The sequence below is a fragment of the Schistocerca gregaria genome, chromosome 1, assembly GCF_023897955.1.
Source record: "Schistocerca gregaria isolate iqSchGreg1 chromosome 1, iqSchGreg1.2, whole genome shotgun sequence".
NCBI lineage: Eukaryota > Metazoa > Arthropoda > Insecta > Orthoptera > Acrididae > Schistocerca > Schistocerca gregaria.
This window is the reverse complement of record NC_064920.1, coordinates 782,458,204-782,481,533: the sequence shown is the minus strand read 5'-3', so window position 1 is coordinate 782,481,533 and position 23,330 is coordinate 782,458,204. Positions and strand designations below refer to the sequence as shown.

The 23,330-nt window shown below is 44.4% G+C and overlaps 1 protein-coding gene across 1 annotated transcript in view; it reads left to right on the top strand.

The window, feature by feature from the left end:
* LOC126269044 (serine-rich adhesin for platelets-like) overlaps window positions 1-23,330 on the top strand; it is a 342,253-nt gene that overhangs the window by 69,980 nt on the left and 248,943 nt on the right. The window contains exon 2 of the mRNA XM_049973961.1: window positions 19,958-20,047. The gene's annotated coding sequence lies outside the window, so the exon portion shown is untranslated. The remainder of the gene's footprint in view (window positions 1-19,957; window positions 20,048-23,330) is intronic.

The window sequence follows — 23,330 nt, the reverse complement described above, 5'->3', positions numbered from 1 at the left end:
GCTTTTTCCTTCAGTTATTAACTTGGTTCAAAAATACTTAAAGTTCTACTGAATTATCACTTAAAAAAAAACAAGCTTACTTTTACGCTCATTTAGTTAACTACTTATCATCACCTGTGAACTTCTCCGAATAACACCGAGCCAGGCGCGTCGTTGAATCATCGGACTATTATTCTGAATGACTGAGCTTCCGACCGGCCATCCATATTAAAGTTTTCTGTGGTTTCCGTAGATAACTCCAAGCAAATCTTCATTGACTTCAAGACACTGAGACAGCAGAGTTCCTGCTCTCTTTCCCGAGGAAATGTCCTTGGCAATATCGGGGATCGAACTTGACATTTTAGAGTGGCTAACTACTCAAACACGAAGTCGGAAAGAAGGTGAAATACAGTAAACAAAATAAATGCTGCCTAGCATCAAAACTGAGATGGTTGCATTATGTTTCGTACAGGAAACTCCATATACACCTGCAGAGTCCTTCACGGTTCACAACGCACTGCATTTTGCGCCTTCACCTTTCACATTTAGCTGCGCGCTGTACGAACGATCGTTCCGACGTACAGAGCAAGAACTGGTAGAACCACACCGTTCTAACGCCTGGCTAGAAAGCGGCATGTGTGACACTGTACGTTCCGCTGTAGCGTCTAGTGTGATTCATATACACCAAGGTCTCGCCGGTTGTAGAGTTGCTCCAGTATAGTCATACGCTACACTGACGGCGTTGGATTTTCATGACTGTATCATAAGCAGGTTATGTATATTTACCGTATTAAATTAATGTAACCAATAACACACATACATTGTGACTGATTCAGATAAATCCGTATAACTTAGCTCCAGTGCTCACTACTTACTTGTAACAAAATAAAGTGCTATAATTAGTCGTCAGTTTTCGAGTAAAGGAAAACCTAGTGTTAGAAGGAAGCTGGGCTCTTCAAGTGCGATTTAGACAACTAAAGCTACCTGGAACACAGTAGAAGCTGTGTAAGACAGCTGTCCCCTACAAAAACTGCATACAATAAGCACTCACTCGCCTGCAGTTTCAAAGCGCTTGCTCTGCGCCGATCTTGTCAGAACCGAAATGACTTCGCCTATGTTTCAATGAGCGGTACACTGGAACTTAAGTTGCCCCTTAAAGAGCAGTTCGAAAATTAAACAACAGAGAAAATTAATGTTTGGAAATCACAAGATTGAAGAAAGGTGTTGGTAGAGGTCTTCCTTGCCATGTTGAAAGCTATGATTAGCGATTTGAGGCAAATGGAACCTCAGGTAATCTAATGTAAGACCACTGAGACGAAAATCGGCAGAAAATTTGTCCGAAGATCGACAGTTGGGTGCAGTACATGTGAAAATGAACGAGCTTCATGAAAATAAATGAACTGATGTATAGAGTAGGTAGTAGGCTAATACGAGACTATTCGCATCTGGAAAAGTGTCGCCGTGAGTGAGTGTAGGGGAGTTCAGGATGACTTGGCAAGAATTTCTATTTGGTGAGATTAACAATGGTTAGTTTTAAATAAGTACTGGTAGGAGAAACATTGCAAAAAGTGTCATAATGTCCTCGCAGGAAATCAGTTGTCACTGGTTGTAAAACAGACTTTTTCACTGTCGTCTCAGCCTTTTTTTTCTTGTTTAATTACCAGTTGCGGAGCAACCTGAACCATCTTCTGAGATGATAGCGTCGGTTACTTATTAGCAAAGTTTAGCTGCTGCTTCGCAGGTCAGGGAGAGAAAGCGTGCGGTGGTACATCTGGAACATGTGTGCTGCGCCTGAAGGGGCGCTTCTGCGCTGCCCTGTGCTCGCACAGACGACTGGTCTCCGAAAGGCACAACGCTAAAGCACTGGCCTCCAGAGGGAGCAGGCGTTCAGCAGCGCCCTGGGCACGGACACAGTCCACCATTCAGATTAACCATTTTTGTACTTTTTTATGGCGGTCTTACCTTTGACAAACCCCAGGCTGTAATCAGATATTTCCAACAACAATATTCAGAAAAAGTATTAATTCATGCGGGTCTACATCTTTCATTCATATACTATAGTATCAGACGCCACCTGTCGGCGTTTGCTGTTCGGGCGGTCTATATGGAAAACGTGGATTCTACCAAACCACTAATTTCTCCTGCGATGCAGCATGTAAACTTCGCTGATAAGTTGGATGGTTTACTCTCGTAACCGACATGATCAGACCTGAGGACGCTTGGTGTTGAACCGAAACCGGTCATCTTGAAAAACTAAAGCAATGGAGACGGACAACAAAAAATCTGTCCTAGGAGAAACAATCCCATAATTTTGGATTGCGGTATCAATGATGTGTCACCTGACGCAGGCGCACCGATTAAACATCCAGTCATAACGTTACGAAACGGCAGGAAATACAATGGGTGCATGAAGTCAGTTGTAAGGTAGGTGAATCGCCGAATACTGTTAGTTGAAAACGTTCTCAGGTGGTGTAGCGCAGATATCAAGGGCAGAACGTAAAGTACGTTCGTGCGACCCATTCTCGATTACTGCTCGAACATTTGATATCTTCTCTTTCCGTATAAAGGAACTCATCGAACCAATTCAGAGCCGTGTTATTAGGTTTATTAACGATGTGTTCGATCGATACGAGAGACTCATAGCAATAGTCCTGAAGATTAGGCGTGGATCCTTGAAGGACGGAAGACGATGTTCTGTCAATAAGCCACTGAGGACGTTTAGAGAAGCAACATTTTCGACAAATTGCAGAACGACTCTAATGTTTACATCTGTCATCTCGTGCAAAGACCACTAGTAGAAAACAATAGAGACTAGGGCACGTAGAGATGCATACAAGCAATAATTTTCCCCCCGGTCCATTTCTGAGTGGAAAGGAGAGAGAAGAATGGTAATCGTACAAATGCCCTCCGCCATGCGCTTGCACTTACGCTGTATGTACATCTACATCTACATGACTACTCTGCAATTCACATTTAAGTGCTTGGCAGAGGGTTCATCGAACCACAATCATACTGTCTCTCTACTATTCCACTCCCGAACAGCGAGCGGGAAAAACGAACACCTAAACCTTTCTGTTGGAGCTCTGATTTCTCTTATTTTATTTTGATGATCATTCCTACCTATGTAGGTTGGGCTCAACAAAATATTTTCGCATTCGGAAGAGAAAGTTGGTGACTGAAATTTCGTAAAAAGGTCTCGCCGCGACGAAAAACGTCTATGCTGTAATGACTTCCATCCCAACTCGTGTATCATATCTGCCACACTCTCTCCCCTATAACGCGATAATACAAAACGAGCTGCCCTTTTTTGCACCCTTTCGATGTCCTCCGTCAATCCCACCTGGTAAGGATCCCACACCGCGCAGCAATATTCTAACAGAGGACGAACGAGTAGATGTGTATTATCCCTGTATAGTGGCCAGAATAAACCCGTCAAAATTACGAAGTGATCTATTTCAGTGGACAGTTCCACTACGCCTATGCTCTGCATATCTCTGTGAACTGCATGGCAGAAGGTACGTCTCACTCTACCACTTATCTGTTCCATTCAGTATGAAGCGCGGGAAGACATTGTTTGGAAGTCTCTGTGCGTGTTACAATTAATCTAATCTTGTCCTCACGATTCCTACGGGTACGACACTTAAGAGGTTGCAGTATATCCCTTGAGTCTTCATTTGAAGCCGGTTCTTGAAACATTTTAAGTGGGCTTCCTCGGGATAGTTTACATCTATCTCGAAGAGTCTGCCAGTTCAGTTCTTTCAATATCTCAATGACACTTTCTCGTGGGTCAAAGAAACTGTAACCATTCGTGCTGCCCTTCTCTGTATTAGTATTAGTTACATACTTCCTGTTAGTCCTATTTAGTACGGATATCCACCCACTTGAACAGTATTCTAGTGATTTTTTAGCAATATCCTTTATAGAGTGACTGCATTTGCCCACTATTTTACCAATAAATCGAAGTCTGCCACCTAATTTATACACAGCTGAGCCTACATCATCGTTCATTTCACGTCCCTACAAATTGTTACACCCATATGTTTGTAAAAGTTGGCTCTTACCAACTGTTTCTGATTAATATTATAGCCACAGGATACTACTATTTTTTTCGTTTTGTGACGTTCGTTTTACATTTCCGAGCAAGCTGTCACTCATTGCAGCACTTTGAAATCTTATGAAGATATGACTGAATATTTATTTAGCACTTCAGTATGTAACTACATCATTTGCAAAATGTTCTATTAATACTGTACGCAGTGTCATTTAATATACAACATGAACAGCAAGGGTCCCAACACACTTCCCTGGAGTACACCCGAAGTTACTTTTATGTCTAACGACGACTTTCCAGCCAGGACCTCTGTACCGTAACATCGTCCACCCAGTTACAAATTTCGCTTGATACCCCATACGATCGCGCTTTCGATAATAAGCGTAGATGGTTTGTAAAAGAGAAATGCCGCGTCTACCTGTCTTCCTTGGCGCAAGGATTTGAGTATGTCATGTCAGAAAAGTGCGAGTTGGGTTTCACATAATCGATGTTTTCGGAATCCATGTTGATTGGCTTGGAATAGGTGATTCTGTTCGAGATACCTCATTATGTTTGAGCTCAGAATAAGTTCTAGGATTCTACAACAAATGGATATCAAGGACATTGGATAGTAGTTTTGTGGGTGTCGTCTACTACCCTTCTTGCAAACTAGTGTGATCTGTGCTTCTTTCAACTACTGGACACTGATTTTTGTTCCAGGGATCTACGATTGATTGTAGTTGGAGGGGTTAGCTCAGCTGCAAATTCAATACAGTATCTGATATGGATTCCATAGGGTCCTCGAGCTTCGTTCAGATTTAATGATTTCAGCAGTTTCTCAACACCAGCCCCATAACTAACATGTATTTCACTCATGTTTCCAGTGGCACGAGTATTACGTTGGAGTAATTCTCCTTTGTTTGCTTTTGTAAAGGCACACTTGAAATCGGATTTAAGCAGTTTAGCTTTTGCTATGCTACGCTCAATTTCAGTTCCTGTCTCATTCTAATTTCAGTACCATTAACAGACTTTACATAGGACCAGAATTTCTTTGGGTTTTTATGAAAGGTCGTTTGACAACATACTTCTCCGGTAGTCATTGGAGGCATCATACACTGCTCTCTCGACAGCCAAACGCATTCCATTCAGCGACTCTGTTCCATTAGAGGTTCCTTTACAGTGATTGTATACCGTGGAGGAACCTCCCCCCACATCCCCCCCCCCCCCCCCCACTCAGTGTGAACTATTCTGTCTACACGCTTCTGTCCTATGACTAAAAGTACTGAGATGTAACGCAACTGTTTTTCGTTTTTCATTTAGTTTACTGAACATGTATATCTTTCTATATGGTGTAACTCGGCAGCCTTCTTAAACAAATTCGACTTTTTTCGAGTTATTCGGATGATACATTTATCTTTTGTGAGCAATGCGTACAGTCATGTAAATGCTCTTACAGGCTTACACTACCTGATCGAAAGATCTTGACGCCCGTAAGTAATGCAGAACTGACCGGTAGATGTCACGAGAGGCCAGTACAAAAGGAGGGCAGGAGTACTGTCTTGTCAGTAGGCAAGCCGAATGGATCGCTCAGGTGAGTTCAGTGACTTCGAACGTGGACTGGTCTTGGATGTTTCCTCAGTAGCAAATCCATCAGGGACATTTCAACCCTTCTAAAGCTGCCCAAGTCGACTGCTGGTGATGTGAGTGTGAAGTGGAAACGCGAAGGAACAGCCACAGATAAATGAATACCAGGCGGACCTCATGTACTGAAGGGCAGGAACAGTCAAGCAATGTGGATGATGGTTTCAAAAAATCTTATGGAATCAGCGGAAGTGTGAGCCCAGCTAGCGCAGTGACTGCTCATAGGAAGTTAAACAGAATGGGGTGCAACTCCACATAAGCCACAGATTTCTGCAGTCAGTGCTAAGCGACGCGTGAGATGTTGTTACGAGAGACACCACTGGACAGTGATTGACTGGAAACGAGCGATTTAGAGGGATAAATCACGCTATACACTGTGGAAAACTAATGGAACTGCGTGAGTTTGCTGAGAGCCTGCAGAACACTACCTGCCATCATACGTAGTGCCAACAGCGAAGTATGAAGGAGTTGATGTTACGGTACGAGGGTGTTTTTCATGGTTAGGGTATGGTCACCTTCATCTACATCTACATGATTACTCTGCTATTCACCGTAAAGTGCCTGGGAGAGGATTCAATGAACCACCTTCAAGCTGTCTCTCTACTGTTCCAATCTCGAACGGCGCGCGGGAAAAACGAGCACTTAAATTTTTCTGCTCGAGTCCTGATTTCTCTTATTTGATCGTGATGATCATTTCTCCCTATGTAGGTGGGTGGCAACAGCACATTTTCGCAATCGGAGGAGAAAACTGATGATTGAAATTTCATGAGAAGATCCCGTCGCAACGAAAAACGCCTTTGTTTTCATAATTGCCACTCCAATTGACATATCATGTCTATGGCACTATCTCCCCTTTTTCCCGATAATACGAATCGAGCCGCCCTTCTTTGTACTTTGTCGATGTCATCCGTCAGTCCCACTTGATGCGGATCCCACACCGCACAGCAATACTCCAGAATAGGGCGGACAAGCGTGTTGTAAGCAGGCTCTTTAGTAGACCTGTTGCACCTTCTAAGTATTCTGCCAGTGAATCGCAGTCTTTGGTTCGCTCTACCCACGACATTATCTATGTGATTGTTCCAATGTAGAGTATTTGTAATTGTAATTCCTAAGTATTTAGTTGAAATTACAGCCTTCAGATTTGCGTGACTTATCGCGTAATCGAAATTTAGCTGATTTCTTTTGATATTCATGTGAATAACTTCACAATTTTCTTTATCCAGGGTCAATTGAAACAGATATCTTATCTAAACCATTTTGCAATTCGTATTGGTCATCTGATGACTTTAAAGACGGTAAATGACATCATCATCTGCAAACAATCGAACACGGCTACTAAGATTGACTCCTATATCCTTAATATAGAACGCCGCGTGGGATTAGCCGAGCGGTCTCAGGCGCTGCAGTCATGGACTGTGCGGCTGGTCTCGGCGGAGGTTCGAGTCCTCCCTCGGGCATGGGTGTGTGTGTTTGTCCTTAGGATAGTTTAGGTTAAGTAGGGTGTAAGCTTAGGGACTGATGACCTTAGCAGTTAAGTCCCATAAGATTTCTCACACATTTGAGCATTTTTGTTAATATAGATCAGGAACAATAGAGGACCTATAACACTTCCTTGGGGAACGCCGGATATTACTTCTGTTTTACTCGATGACTTTCCGTCTATTACTATAAACTGTGACTTTTCTGACAGGAAATCACGAGTCCAGTCGCACAACTGAGGCGATATTCCACAGGCACGCAATTCGGTTAAAAGACGCTTGTGAGAAACGGTATCGAAAGCCTTCTGGAAATCTAAAAATATGGAATCAATTTGACATCCCCTCTCGATAGCACTCATGACCTCATGACTATAAAGAGCCAGTTGTGTTTCGCAAGGACGAAATTCTCTGAATCCATGCTGACTATGTGTCAATAAATCGTTTTCTTCGGTGTACTTCATAATGTTCGAATACAGTATATGTTCCAAAACCTTACTACAAATCGACGTTAGTGATATGAGCATGTAATTTAACGGATTACTTCTATTTTCCTTTTTAGGTATTGGGTGTGACTTGCGGAATTTTCCAGTCTTTACGTACGTATCTTTCTGTGAGCGAGCGGTTGTATATAATTGCTAAATATGGAGCTATTGTATCAGCATATTCTGAGAGGAACCTGACTGGTATACAATCTGGAGCAAAAGCCTTGCCTTTATTAGGTGATTTAAGCTTATTGCGCTTATGAAAACGTTAAATGCAGTAGGATACGAAAACATTTTACTGCATTGCTTACTGCGTTTGGTATATGTACAATTCGGAGACGATGACTGTTTGTGTTAGCACGACAATGCATCCTCTCGTAAAGCAGCATCTGTGATGCGACGGTTTGTGGACAATAACATTCCTGACATAGATTGGCTTGCCTAGAGTACGGACGTGAACGCAAGGAAACACATTTCAGATGAGTTAGAACACCGAAGTCGCTCTTGATCCGAGCGTCCAGCATCGCTACCTCCTCTGGTTTCGGCTCGTGGGGAAGAATGTGCTGCCATTCCTTCACAGACATTCAGACACCTCATTGAAAGTGATCTCAGCAGAGTTCAAGACGTAATAAAGGTGAACAGTGGTGGATACCCTCGCTTACTGAAGTGCACTAATAGATGTCCGGATCCTTCTGATTGGATAGTGTACATTCTCAGTGCCTACGGCGAGAAATTAGCCTTCAACTGCGTGCTTTAGATGCCACATCTAGGAGATGTCCACGCTGACGTGGTTCGACAGTATACATCCGACGTCATAGAGATTATGAAAAGTAGGAGCCAAAGGCGGTATTTTAGCAGTCGCAGATTCCACGATCGAGTTACCTAACGCTGAGGTGGCGATCTACGAGTTCTGTGACGTCACTTCCTACTATTTCACGTTGAGAAGCCATTTTGTTACGTAAAACTCAAAATAAGTCCTGCAATATGTTGGTGATGTATCACGTAAAGTAAAACCAATAGGAAGCAAGAACGCTCCGTACGTCACAAGCAGGAAGTTTGAGGCATGCAGAAAGCAGGGCGCCATATGCGTTTGTGTTAGTAGAGGCCCCATATTCAGTGAGTTTTGTGTTATAACTTACACCTTATGAATATATGCCGTTTCTAAGCATCAGAACATTGAATTCCCGCGGACGAATCGTTATTGGAACGATTTGTTGTAATAAAACGACGAGAAACGCATATTGGCGGTTAAAGAATTTTCGTCGTTAGTTATTATCGCGTTATAGTTCGTGTGTTATCACGATAAGCCGTCTTGAGGCAGCTTCGCACTGAAGATTCGTGAAAATCGTGTAGTTCTTGTTGAGATTTGTTATAATTAGCCGGCCGCAGTGGTCGAGCGGTTCTAGGCGCTTCAGTCCGGAACCGCGCAACTGCTACGGTCGCAGGTTCGAACCCTGCCTCTGGCAAAGATGTGTGTGATGTCCTTAGGTTAGTTAGGTTTAAACAGTTCTAATTTCTAGGGGACTGATGACCACAGCTGTTAAGTCCCTTAGTGCTCAGAGCCATTTGAACCATTTGTTATAATTAAATGTAAACTAGTAACATTTCGGCGATTAAAATCTGGGGAGTAGTATACGATAAAATACGAATTTGTTCATTTCGGAAGTACATCCTAATACAGAAAGCAGAAACAGAGTGAAGTATTCAACGATTAACTTGATGGGGTGTGATGCGACGCTCGGTCGCCCATACCAAATCGCGAGAGCAATGTCGAACAAAATGAAAAAAAAAGAAGCACCATGTTACAAAGCAGAGGTTGGTCGGTACTGGGTTCGAATCCTGTAGTATATTTTTTTCACCGTCGCGTTTTGTAAAAGGTTGTGGGACTTTCTTACGAAATGAACAGAAATAATTTCCGTAACACTTGATGTTATGTAAATTTAAGTGCATTCTCTGTCAGGAGTGAGTTGGTTCGATCTGGTGAACTTTTATAATCTGATGTCATCACTGACTGGACATGTATCATTCCTTTTTGTTTTATTATATGTTCACAGACATTGAAGTTTCTATTTACGTATACCATAGACACAACAACATGACTATCATATGGACAAGGGAAGAAATGTGCGTTTTAATAGAGCTGACGTAGGAATTTTAGGCGCGACCAGTCTCATGAACAAACTGTTTGGTTTGCGAGAAAAATAAAGCCGACCACTGCCGCTGGAGAACGCTGAGGCCGCAGAATAACGTTAACCAGCTGGTCCCGTGTGCCTACGGCGCTGTCTCTCGTCGGGTCGGATGACCCGTCTGCGTGCACTTCAGCGTTAGCCGCCTAGTCATGCGTGCTACTGCCGGCTGCAAGCTGGGCTCCGTCTGCAGAGAGGACAATGCCCCAGAGAGTGTTTGGGAGTGCCGGCCGTGTCTGGGTGCGCGTGATTTCGGGCAGCGGGTCAGCGCTGCCTGCTGGTAACGTCACGTAACGGTCCGGGCCGCCGACACAGCAGCAGGTGTCTGCCCGAGAGCGGCCGCACACACGCCGCCTAGGGACTGCGGATGCCGCCACAAGGGCCGCGAGGATCGGACGCACGATTACTACCTCCCTTTGGACCGATTCCATTTATATCGTACAACCCTTGCGAGGAGAAGGTATACAATTCTCGGAATGGCAGTGCTATATTAACCCAAAACTCTTTAGGTGTCAAGGTGTGGTACTAAGAAAACCCCTTACTACCGAAAACAGTTCCTGTTACTGAGGTGGATTGCTTGCACAACGCACCTACACAGCCTCGTCAGAGGACCACATAGGCTTAGGCGAACTACGGCATAACTGAACAAAACACGAATCACCAACAATTTATAACAATGTATTATTGGAAATTATACGCACGCGCTTTTATGTGTGAGAGAGTGTTACTGTGATCGTTACTCGTTCTCGCTGGAACCGCTAGACTAATTTTGATGAAATTTAGAATGGAGATACCTTATGCCCCTTGTTAACACATAGCTATCAAAGCGGTTGGACTGGAAGTGAAAAAGAAGTGTAGCCCACGACCCACTGATCCCCAGGCTTTATTAATCCAGTGTTTGAGAAAGGGAGCACTTAGTAACTTGCTACAAACTTTACACATAATTTTAAACCTTTAGGGAGAAACTTTTTCTCGCTGGCAACCTCCACAGAATGATGAAAAGAAAAATATGTGCCGGCCGGTGTGGCCGAGTGGTTCTAGGTGCTACACTCTGGAACAGTGCGGCCGCTACGGTCGCAGGTTCGAATCCTGCCTCGGGCATGGATGTGTGTGATGTCCTTAGGTTAGTTAGGTTTACGTAGTTCTAAGTTCTAGGTGACTGATGATATCAGCAGTTAAGTCCCATAGTGCTCAGAGCCATTTGAACCATTTTGAAAAACAAGTTAATCTCTTAGTACATTTTAGCTGTTCATACAGTAAAACTGCCGCATGAAGCAAGTCGTTTTAATTTATTACATCATTACTTCTAACTTTGTCCGCGACACATTTTGCAGGCAGCATTCGCATATACCACTGAATGAACCAGCAAAAGCCGACCGATGTGGTCGAGCGGTTCTAGGCGCTTCAGTCTGGAACCGCGCGACCGCTACGGTCGCAGGTTCGAATCCTGCCTCGGGCATGGATGTGTGTGATGTCCTTAGGCTAGTTAGGTTTAAGTAGTTCTAAGTCTAGGGTACTGATGACCTCAGATGTTAAGTCCCGTAGTGCTCAGAGCCATTTGAATTTGTACCAGCACAATTATGACATTGTACGGCACGTAGTTAAGGAAATATGACATCATAAACGCTGACATGCGTATATAACTAACGCATCATGAATGACTTTAAATTTTGTTATTTCTTTACTACTAATTGTATTTGCACCACATTTGGCAGACAGTATCCACATGGAGGGGATAGGTAAAATAATGTGGACTTCGATCGTAATGTGATGGTTGTGTATGACGGTCAACAACGCAGGTAAGGCACGTGTCGCGCCGGGCTGTGCGTGTTCAGTACGGACTAGGCACTAGTGCAGGTTGTTTGCGGGTAGTGTCCACTTCGTATTTGCATTTAGAGGCCGAGGTCGACGGGCAGTGAAAGACCTACTAGAGTTCCAAAGAGGGCAGTTTGTGGGTCTCGATTAGCTGGAGCATCAATAATCAAGACAGCCAACTTATTAAATGTTTCAAGAGCTACTGTTTTAACAGTTAGAAAATCGTACACAAAACATGGAAAGACAACGTCGTGTGAACGTAACAATGGACTCAAATAAAAACTAAATGGCGCAGATCGTCGTACGCCAACACGAATTGCGTCAAAACAACACAAAACTACGACGGCTAAAGTGACTGCAGAGCTCAATAGCGATCTTCGAGACCCTGTATCTATGGACACTGTCCGCCGAGAACTCTATAAAGCGAATATTCGTGGACGACCTGCTATATCGAAACCATTAGTGACGACATCCAACGAAAGAAGCGTAAAACATGATGTCAGGAGCATAAATCTTGAACGCCTGACCAGTGAAAACAGGTCACATGGTCCGACGAGTCAACGTTTTCGTTGTTTCCAACATCGGTCCAGGTTTACGTCTGGAGAACGCCAAAAGAAGCCTACAATCCTGATTGTTTGATTTCGATGGTTAAGAATGGAGGCGGAAGTGTGATGGTATGGGCAACCATATCATGGTAGTTGGCTGGTCCCATCATTACTCTCAAAGGCCGTGTTACAGCCAACGAGCATATGAACATCTTAGGTGATCAGGTGCTCTCCATTATTGAAATACTGTTCCCCAACAATGATGCCATATTTCAGGACGATACTGCACCCATTCACACACCCAAGACAGTGAAATAGTGATACGAGGAGCATGCAACTAAACTGCAGCGTCTTTCCTGGCCAGCACAGTTCCCAGACTTGCACATTATCGAACCCTTATGGGCAGTATTGGAGCGCAGACGCAGTTGCAGACTTCCGCCTCCCACGTCACTACAGGAGTTAGAAGAGGTTCTGATCGAAGAGCGGCATAACGTTCCACTGGAGCCTGTACAAATAGGCCAGTTTTCCAAGAAGAATCGCAGCTGTATTACGGGAAGATGGAGGTCCAACCCGTTGTTAACAAATCATTTTCTATTAAGTACCGGTGTTCACATTATTTTGCCTATCCTCTGTACCACTGAATATATCAGCAAAATTATTCTTTGTACGACACACAGTTCAGGGGATATGGCGTCAAATGCTGAGCTGCATGAAAAACTGCCGCGTCAAACATGACGTTTTAATTTACTACTTTTTTGCTACTAACTCTATTCACATCATATTTCGGCGACAGTAGCCACTTATGCCACTGAAAGTACCTACAAAATTGTATCATTTTACGACACAAAGTACAGGAGATATGACTTCACAAACATTGAGCAGCGTAAATATGAAACTGCAGGGCGAAATTCACAAGAGATTCAGGTGAAATGAGTACAAATATGTGTGAAATATGTTAAGTACATCTGAAATATGTTTCACATGTGAGTACGAGGGCAAATTCAGCGGTAAAAAGGTCTTCCTGAACCCCTGGAACTAACTCATCCAAATTTGGTACACAAATTACAAGTAGTTACAATCTGGAAAGAAATAATGGAGGAGTAAGAACCCCCAGCCTCCTACTGAGGTGGGGATCATAACGTGAAAAGAGAAGGGGGAGGAGGGGGTGAACAGTGTGGGAGAAGGAGGAGATGGACAGAAAGAGGAGATGAGATGGACACACAAAGGGGGAGGAGATGCAAAGAGAGAGGGGAAAAGGAGATGGACAGAAAGGGGAAGAAAACTGACAGAGAAAGGGAAGAGGAGGAATTGGACTGAGAAAGAAAGGAGGAGCTGGACAGAGAGAAGAGGGAGGAGGAGATGGATAGCGAAAGTGGGGAGGAGGGATCGACCGAGAGAAGAGGTGATGGACAGAGAAAGGGGAAAGTAGGAGATGGGTAATAGAAGATAGGAACAAATACATACCTGGGCACTTTTTTTTATAAATAACTATGTGACCGCAGGCCTCTGCTAGTAACTATGACTAATAGACTTTTCAGTTAGGCTCTTCTGAGCGGCGACTATAGATAAGTCTAGGTGCTGACTGAGAGCACTGTTTTGATGCGTCGAAGTAACTGTTGATGTTCTCTGTCCGATTGCTACTGCTGATTAAGATAACTGAAAATGCTGAATTCCCAGGTGTAGATGGAGGACAATCATGGCGCTCTGTTCCTCCAGTCGTAACTATTGCTGTGGAACATTAGGCATGACGGATGTGGTGGTCATTAAAAGTTAGTCGTTGGCGTAATCATTTTGTGTTCGACAGACGGGGCAGTAACGCTCTTCGTGCGCAGCAGGTTGGATCTGTCTGAGTGGAGCCGTACATCGATTTAGATCTGTATTTGGTAGGAACTGTTTGTGTGTCGTAAGGCGAAGGATAGTATAGTCCGTGTTGTGTTCGCTCTCTGTGAAGTCTGACCATAATTACCTTGAGCTTCTCCGGAGGCTCACCTTACGGTGTGCGCCCTCTCTGTGTATGGCTATGTCTCGCATCCTATGGCGGGCACAGCAGGCAGAGGATGATTATGCTAAGTTAAGTATGAATATGTATTTCAGTTTACAAGGTGCCCGCGCCTACTCGCCATAACCGATTTTGCACAAGTTTGTAGTACCGGTATATGCAGGGCTTCCGGGAGAAATGAATGTGAGAGATTTGGGAGCTCCACATGGCCAAGCGTAGGGGAAAAGTAGCAATTGTGACGTAGGTTGGCTCTGAGCACTATGCGACTTAACTTCTGAGGTCATCAGTCGCCTAGAACTTAGAACTAATTAAACCTAACTAACCTAAGGACATCACACACATCACGCCCCAGGCAGGATTCGAACCTGCGACCGTAGCGGTCGCTCGGTCCCAGACTGTAGCGCCCAGAACCGCACGGCCTCTCCGGCCGGCTGTGACGCGGGTCGAGGAGGTGTGAGCCATTTATGACAGTGTAATTACAATGTGTTGATGTGTGTGTATTCCTGTGGGACCAAAGTGCTGAGGTCATCGGTCCCTAGATTTACAAAATACTTAAATTAACTTATGCTAAGAACAACACACACACACACACGCCCAATGGAGCACTCGTGTCCCCGACAGGAGGGGCTGTGCAATCAGTGAAATGGCGCCTCAAACCGCGCGGCGACTCCTCTCGGCCGTAATTTCAAGGCAACGTTTGGTGCAGTAGAACGACTATTGATCGATAATTCCATGGGGGAGGGGGGGGGGGGGGATGGTAGGATCTAGTCCATATGCGAGAAAGTTCTTTTATTCTCATTTTTTTAAGTTACACTACAAATGAATCGAAATATGCTCAATATAAATTGTTTATTAATACTCTAATAAAAGGTACGGAAAGGAAAAGCAAAGGACATTATGGGATAGCCATCGTGCAATTTTAAAGTGTCCAGCAGGTAAAGAATTTTATCAAAAAGTTTCAAAGTGCTCTTATTTCATCGAGATAGAATAAGAAACACACCCCCACGAGAGTGCAGCCATCGTGCAATTTTAAAGTGTCCAGCAGGTAAAGAATTTTATCAAAAAGTTTCAAAGTGCTCTTATTTCATCGAGATAGAATAAGAAACACACCCCCACGAGAGTGCATCAAAATCATTACAATGTACTTCATCAGCCATTCTCGTCACTATTTGGCGAAATGATGTTTTACGTGCGATTCGCTGCCAAACTGTGCAACGAGACAAAATATTTTATGTATGGAAACCAATTTTGTTTTTCTATAGAAACTTTTGAAAAACGATGTGTTTATGTCGTGCGCAAGATGTTGGCAAAATTAATACTTCCCAAGGGTTTATGTACTCATTTTTCTTGTGCGCTTTTACAGTCCCTTCCCGGAGATTTATTAGCAATCCCAAATTTTGCATGCCCTTTCATTTTCATGCCGTTTATGAAAATATTAGTAAATAAAATAGTATGACAATTATTTCGACTTATTTGTAGTACAAATAACGTAAGAACTGAAAATAAAAAGACGTTCCCTATTTGGGACTCGACACCACAAGCCTCGCCTCACCGTTCTACAATCTTACCATTGCGCCAATCGCTGCCGGCTGGAGTGGCCGAGCGGTTCTAGGGGCTACAGTCTGGAACCGCGCGACCGCTACGGTCGCAGGTTCGATTCCTGCCTCGGGCATGGATGTGTGTGGTGTCCTTAGGTTAGTTAGGTTTAAGTATTTCTACGTTCTAGGGGACTGATGACCTCAGCAGTTAAGTCCCATAGTGCTGACACCCATTTGAACGCGCCAATCGCTGCTGGCAACCACGCTAACATTATGGCCCGTGCCTCGCTCGACCCGAGCCACACTCGCTATTTTTTTTTTCCCTACGCTTGGCCGTCTGGGGCTCCCTCCTGCTGCATTCACTTCTGACGAAGCCCTGCATAATCCATAAATTTGGGCGAAATCGGTTATGATGAGTAGGTGCGGAGCCCTTATTAATCATATTTTTCACCCGTACACTAACTCCATCGTCTTAATCACATATACTGCTTTAAGTTCTCATTCGTTTCCAACTTGATGAGATGGTCTCACGCCTAATCCGTGTTAACAAATCATCACACAAAATCGGATGAATTATTTTTTAATCGATTCAAATACTGGAAGGAAATTCTTTATCGCACTTTTTGTTCCTCGTATCTCAAAAAATTTGGTATTCATCTACCACAAAAACAAAATCGTTGTTAATTCATCGTCTAAAATGTGATGTAGACTCAATCTTTCTGCTGATGTGCGTGCTGCGTTAGGTTTTTTCACGTATTTTTAATCCCCTGATATCATATTGCTTTCTTTCGTCTCTGACTGCAATTTTTGTACGTCGTCCGAATAGATCATTCGCAAGAACGTTGGATATAGAGAATATGCTGACCTGTTGCGTTCGACTACAGTTCAGAATGTAATAGGAAACACTGTGTACAAAAATCATTGCCCCTCGACCCCGCTGCTCTTTCATTCCCGGATACTAAACGGAAATAATTATTGCCGACACGTCTCAATATCGTTGCGGATGTGTCTAATTCCAACACATGCCCATTATGCGAAACCCATTGGCGTTATTTTAATGTACACTGATGGGAAAAATCGGAACACCAAAAAAATAATTAATGTGTAGTGAAATTACGAGAACACACTTGTCTAGGTAACATATTTAAGTGATTAACATTTCAAACTCGAGATAAGCCATTGCAAGTCTGAAATGCTGGTACATTGATAACCGGAGCATCCGCCACACTGTTGAATGGAAGCATGCAAACGGGCATGCATTGTGTTGTAGCGGATGACAGTTTATGGGATGGATTTTCATGTCCGTTGCGCTTGGTCTGTCAATACAGGGATGGTATATGTTGGTTGCGCATGTCTCTAGAGTTGTCGAACGTGCCCCACGGGAGACAGATTTGGTGACGGAGAGGGCCAAGGCAACACGTCGTCATTCTGTAGAGTATCTTGGGTTACAACAGTGGTACGTGGGCGAGCGTTATCCAGTTGAAAAACACCACGTAGAATGTTGTTCATGAATGACAGCACCACAGGTCCAGTCACTAGACTGAGGTATAATTTTGCAGACATGGGCGATGTCATAAGAAAGCGTATTCCAGACCGTAACTCCAGGTGTAGTTCCAATACGTCTAGCACACAGACAAGGTGCTTGAAGCTCCTCAGCTGGCCTCCTATAATCAACACACGGCCATCACTGGCACCGAGGCAGAACCTGCTCGCATCAACAACACAACAGACCTCCAATGATCGCTTGACACCACTGAAATCGCGAACGGCGGATGTTTGGGGTCACTGGAGTTCACGTTACAGGACGTCTTGCTCTGCGCTGTACCTGAAGTAACCGATCTGTAACTGTCGGTTATGCCACTGTGGTGCCAACTGCTGCTCAAATTGCTGCTGCAGATGCAGTACGATGAGCCAGAGCCATACGCCGAACACGAAGGTCTCCTTTCTCTGTAATGCCACGTGGTCGTCCAGAGCCACATCTTCTAGCGACTGTACATTCTCGTGATCACCGCTGCCATCAATCACGTACAGTGACTTCATTCTTGCCTAGTCTTTTTGCAGTATCGCAGAAGGAACAGCCAGCTTCTCGTAGCCCTAGTACACGACGTCTTTCAAACTCAGTGAGGTGCTGATAATGGCGTTTTTACCGCCTTGAAGGCATTCTTGACTAACATCAACTCACCACGTGCTGTCTTAGAGGTAACTAACTCTCACAACAGTTACAGCGTGTATTTAAAGCAAACCTGATTTGCATCCTCGTAGTGGCGCACGAAATATGAGTAGACATCACAGGTGTAGAAACAAGCCTACCAACTTTCGTTTATGTCGCACAACTCCTTTTTGGTGATGCGATTTTTTTCCATCAATGTAAATATTTCTGAGACCCTCTCTCGCTGAATAAAAAACCTCGTGAGGATGCATGCAGGTTTTTTTTTCAATCTTTTCTTTCCCTTCTATTAAATCACCTTGAGACGCATCTCGGACCGACGAAACTTTATTTAAGAATTGGTAGAACTGTGATTTTGTTTACAGCCTTGTTTGTGGATGAACTACACTTCTTTCGAATTCGTCAGATAAATCTCAGTCTGTTATTTGAACTACCTATTTGTGTGCTCTTTGTATCAGGTGTCAGTCTTTGGACCAAGCGCTGATCATCCGAAATTAATAACTGAAACACATAAAATGATGTCGAGGTATGCGGCTGGCTTAATCCTCAAACTTATATGATAGTTTAAGAAAATATTTCGTTAGCCTTAATAGTAACGACGCCATCAACACAACTCTACAACTATTGCGCTATTTTCACTGAGTTAAGAAAATACATATGTGGACCAGGTATGGCAGCATGAAAGACTCGGATTCTTCAAAGAAGCTCCTTCGATGCACATGACTAGGGAGGAACATTACACTAGCTATCACTGGGGAGAAACATTACGCTGGATAGCACACGTATCGTGCGGCTTTTTGACGCTTTCCTACGTCTCCCAGAGACAACGGTAAGCCTGTTAAGGGCGAAAGTACCGCGGTAGTCCTCACTATCTGTCGACGATGAGATCGTGGCATTTCCAGCAAGAGAGTTTTCTATAAAATACATTAGTAAGCAGAGTCGCGACATGGATCCTGTTCCGTCAGGTTTCGGCTCGAATTATAACATCGATGGTCAAGTAGAAAGTGGAAAAGATTCTCTAGTTTGACGTCGGTATCGAGCTATGCGGTCACAGTTTGGGACGCCTCCACAGTGCTGTGACGGGATCTTGGGCCTTGTTTCAGAATGAGGGTTTACTAGTCCCACCATTATTACAGTGCTGGAATTCACAGTTTTGAAAACTAGCGCGAAGAGTAGAAAGCCATGGAATTAGCATCCCATAACTAGATATGTCAACTGTATCTGCAAGACGAACTTACGGAGCATCGTAATAACAGCGGAAGCAAATATCAAAAATATAGACAACTACTTGGCTTTCTGGAAAGCATACGGTTCGTCATTGCTTGCGCCACACGCAGACCTGCGACGACAAAGCAGAAACATCAACTGGCACCTAGCCACCGTCATAAGACATCATGTACACGACGGAATGCTACTGGTACAAAACAAATGGCGTGAATAAATATCTGGTAAGGAAGAAGGTATTTTGGAAGTAGCGAAGCAGCTTAAACAATGATTACTGTTTTTCGTGTACAGTATTTGTTAAATAAACGCAGATAAGACAGTCAAGCGTGAAAGAGTAGAGATAAGCTGATGCCATAAAGCGGGCCACAGTTGTAAGAAACGTCCTATGGAAGTTCAGTGCAATACCAGATAAGGGCCACATTGCATGTCTCTCTTTTGTCCTCTTACAAAAACGGTTTTTTTTAACGAAGTGCGCGTATTTGTTTACTTCTGTGTGTGTGTGTGTGTGTGTGTGTGTGTGTGTGTGTGTGTGTGTGTGTGTGTGCACAATAATAAACCAATAATTCGCACTTGCAAAACTGTTTATAACACAAAAGAAAGACAGAAGATGTCACAAAGCAAAGCACAGCATATGCTAATACGACAACAGTGAATTTTTTTTCAAGCCCTTGAGCTCTACATTCTTTTATATTTTCCAGATGCAGGAATACAATAGCATTACTTGTCCTTACTTTAGAACTGGTCTGAGTATTTTTCTTGAATTCATTACTGAGAAAAAGTCGTTCACTTATCTTTAATCCAAGATCACCGAAATGTCTTGTAAGCTGAACCCCGATAACGTTAAGTTCTCAAAACAGCTATTATAATTTTCAGGTGACTGACGTTCCTGTCCCAGAGGATTCGGCACTGAAACTGCCTCTCGCTTCACAGCCACAACAGATCTCCCACTCTCTCGGCTTCAGGGTGAGTAAAGCATCGAAAAGCCGCGCTTTATATCGTAGTAGGTCATAGAACTAATAACATGACTCTCTTACATATGATTATTCTGATAGCTTAATTTCTCAAACGATGTGTGGTCCGTAGTCGAGGATGTTTAGTCCGTGGCTTGGTAATTTTAAAGATCGTTTCTTGCAGATCAGTGAACACATGAGGCCCCTGAGCGGGCTGGCCGATCGTTTTCTCTAAGGACTTCAACTGACTGTAACATAGTCCTTTGGAAAAGAAACGAAAGGAAATTTAATTAATTAAAACCGACGAAGAAGGTGATGAAACTGAACGGTTGGAGTACAACACTGTATGAAAATGAAAGGGAAAGGGGGCTCGTAGGAAAGTGTGGTACTAGACGAGTGCGTCAAAAATTAAGTATAAGGACAACGTCTGTGACTAAGAGGCATTAGTAAAAGTAGACGAGCAAAGAAGTGTACGAAAACCTCTAATCACAGGAAGGGGCAGATTTAAAAGGCGGGTGTTACGGCTTTAAGGCATATATGGGCTTAGAAGGAGATGTAGAAGAGCAGAAGCGATTCACTGTAGGCAATACAGTAGAAAGTAGTTTATCGAGGCTATTAGAAGATTGAGGAAACAGGAAAGAATAGTTAGTCAGACTCGAAGAAAATGCATTTGTCACGCCGCGACATTGGAGCTCGTACAACAATGCAGCCTCGACAGTGATGAATATATGGAACGAGTGTATAGAAAGAGATACTCTGCATCGACGAGAGGATCGTCGAGCTCTCTGTGTGACCACAGAAGAGTACGACTGCCATCCCGCCTGCATCAGGCTTAAAGAATGTCCTGGCCGTGGACACTGTTTTGTCGACGCTGGAGTACTGCGACATCTGTGGACCTGTCTGCGTCGACAGTTCTACACCATGTGCTGAAGCATCCATTTGCACACGATTCCATCGTCCAGAAATGACAAACGTCCCAAGACTTAATGGGCACGTGACCATAGTCTGGAACAATTACAAAATTAAGTATCTTAGGCCAAGCCCTGCAATGATCAGAGAGTACTGGAAGGCGCTATGGTGACGGCAGTTTGTTGAAGGCAGCCGAAAAAGAACAAGTGTGTCTGACAGAGGAGCATGGGAATATAATATGAGACGTCGCCCCTTACGTTTCGAGAGGACAATCTGAGTATCCACAAGGGCTTCAGGGATGATTTGCAGCTAGAGGCGTTGCCACTAATTCCGACAACTGCACAGAAATGCTCGCCACATTCGCGGAAGAATGTAGACTACTGGCCATTCAAATTGCTACACCACGAAGATGACGCGCTACAGACGCGAAATTTAACCAACAGGAAGAAGATGCTGCGATATGAAAATGATTAGCTTTTCAGAGCATTCACACAAGGTTGGCGCCGGTGGCGACACCTACAACGTGCTGACATGAGGAAAGTTTCCAACCGATTTCTCATACACAAACAGCAGTTGACCGGTGTTGCCTGGTGAAACGTTGTTGTTATGCCTCGTGTAAGGAAGAGAAATGCGTACCATCACGTTTCCGACTTTGATAAAGGTCGGATTGTAGCTTATTGCAATTGCTGTTTATCGTATCGCGACGTTGCTGCTCGCGTTGGTCGAGATCCAATGACTATTAGCAGAATATGGAATCGGTGGTTCAGGAGGGTAATACGGAACGCCGTGATGCATCCCAACGGCCTCGTATCACTAGCAATCCAGATGACAGGCATCTTATCCGCATGGCTGTAACGGATGGTGCAGCCACGTCACGATCCCTGAGTCAACAGAAGGGGACGTTTGCAAGACAATAACCATCTGCACGAACAGTTCGACGACGTTTGCAGCAGCATGGGCTATTAGATCGTGGTGAACGCACATTGGATGCGTGTATTCGTCATCGCCATACTGGCGTATCACCCGGCGTGATGGTATGGGTGCCATCGGTTACATGTATCGGTCACCTCTTGTTCGCATTGACGGCACTTTGAACAGTGGACGTTACATTTCAGATGTGTTACGAATCGTGGCACTACCCTTCATTCGATCCCTGCGAAACCCTACATATCAGCAGGATAATGCACGACAGCACGTTGCTGGTCCTGTACGGGCCTTTTTGGATACAGAAAATGTTCGACTGCTGCCCTGGCCAGCACGTTCTCCAGATCTATCACCAATTGAAAACATGTGGTCAATGGTTGCCGTGCAACTGGCTCGTCACAATACGCCAGTCACTACTCTTGATGAGCAGTGATATCGTGTTGAAGCTGCATGGGCAGCTGTACCTGTACACGCCATCCAAGCTCTGACTCAATGCCCAGGCGTATCAAGGCCGTTATTACGGCCAGAGGTGGTTGTCCTGGGTACTGATTTCTCAGGATCTATGCACCCAAATTGCATGAAAATGTAATCATATGTCAGTTCCAGTATAATATGTTTGTCCAATGAATACCTGTTTATCATCTGCATTTGTTCTTGGTGTAGCAATTTTAATGGCCAGTAGTGTACATCTGTCGCTAATCCTATTACTGCTGGTCCTCACCGAGCGAGGTGGCGCAGTGGTTAGCACACTGGACTCGCATTCGGGAGGACGACGGTTCAATCCCGTCTCCGGCCATCCTGATTTAGGTTTCCCGTGATTTCCCTAAATCGCTTCAGGCAAATGCCGGGATGGTTCCTTTGAAAGGGCACGGCCGATTTCCTTCCCCGTCCTTCCCTCACCCGAGTTGCGCTCCGTCTCTAATGACCTCGTTGTCGACGGGACGCTAAACACTAGTCCCATCCTCCGCTGGTCCTCATCACTGGTGTCTTTCTTCTGTTTGCTCTCGATCCATAGTGCGCGATCATTAGGATGTTCATTCTCCTTAACAAGTCCCGGAGTTCTTCTTCACCGAGGATAGCAGCGGCATCAGCGAATCTTTTCACTGATATCGTTTTAGTTTAAATTTTAGTCGCATCCCTAAAGCTTTCTGAACGAAAATAAAGTTGCAAAGAAATAAATTAGACTAACGACAGTCTTTCTTCTCTTCGTGCCGTCTGTGAATGGTGCAGGAGGTGTGTGTGCGGGCCCGCGTGTCTAGAGCAATATGTACCCTACACCGCACAATGACGGCGCCTTGCTGAGTGGAGAAGCGGGTTCGCTGCGTGAAAGCAGCGTCCGATTGCAAGTGCGGCGGCGCGATGAAAGTGACCAGAAGCGCGGGCGGCGGGCAGAGTGCTGGTGCCAGTGCAGGCGGCCACGTTGCGGGGGTCAGTGTGTCCCCCGCTGACACACATGCCGCCGG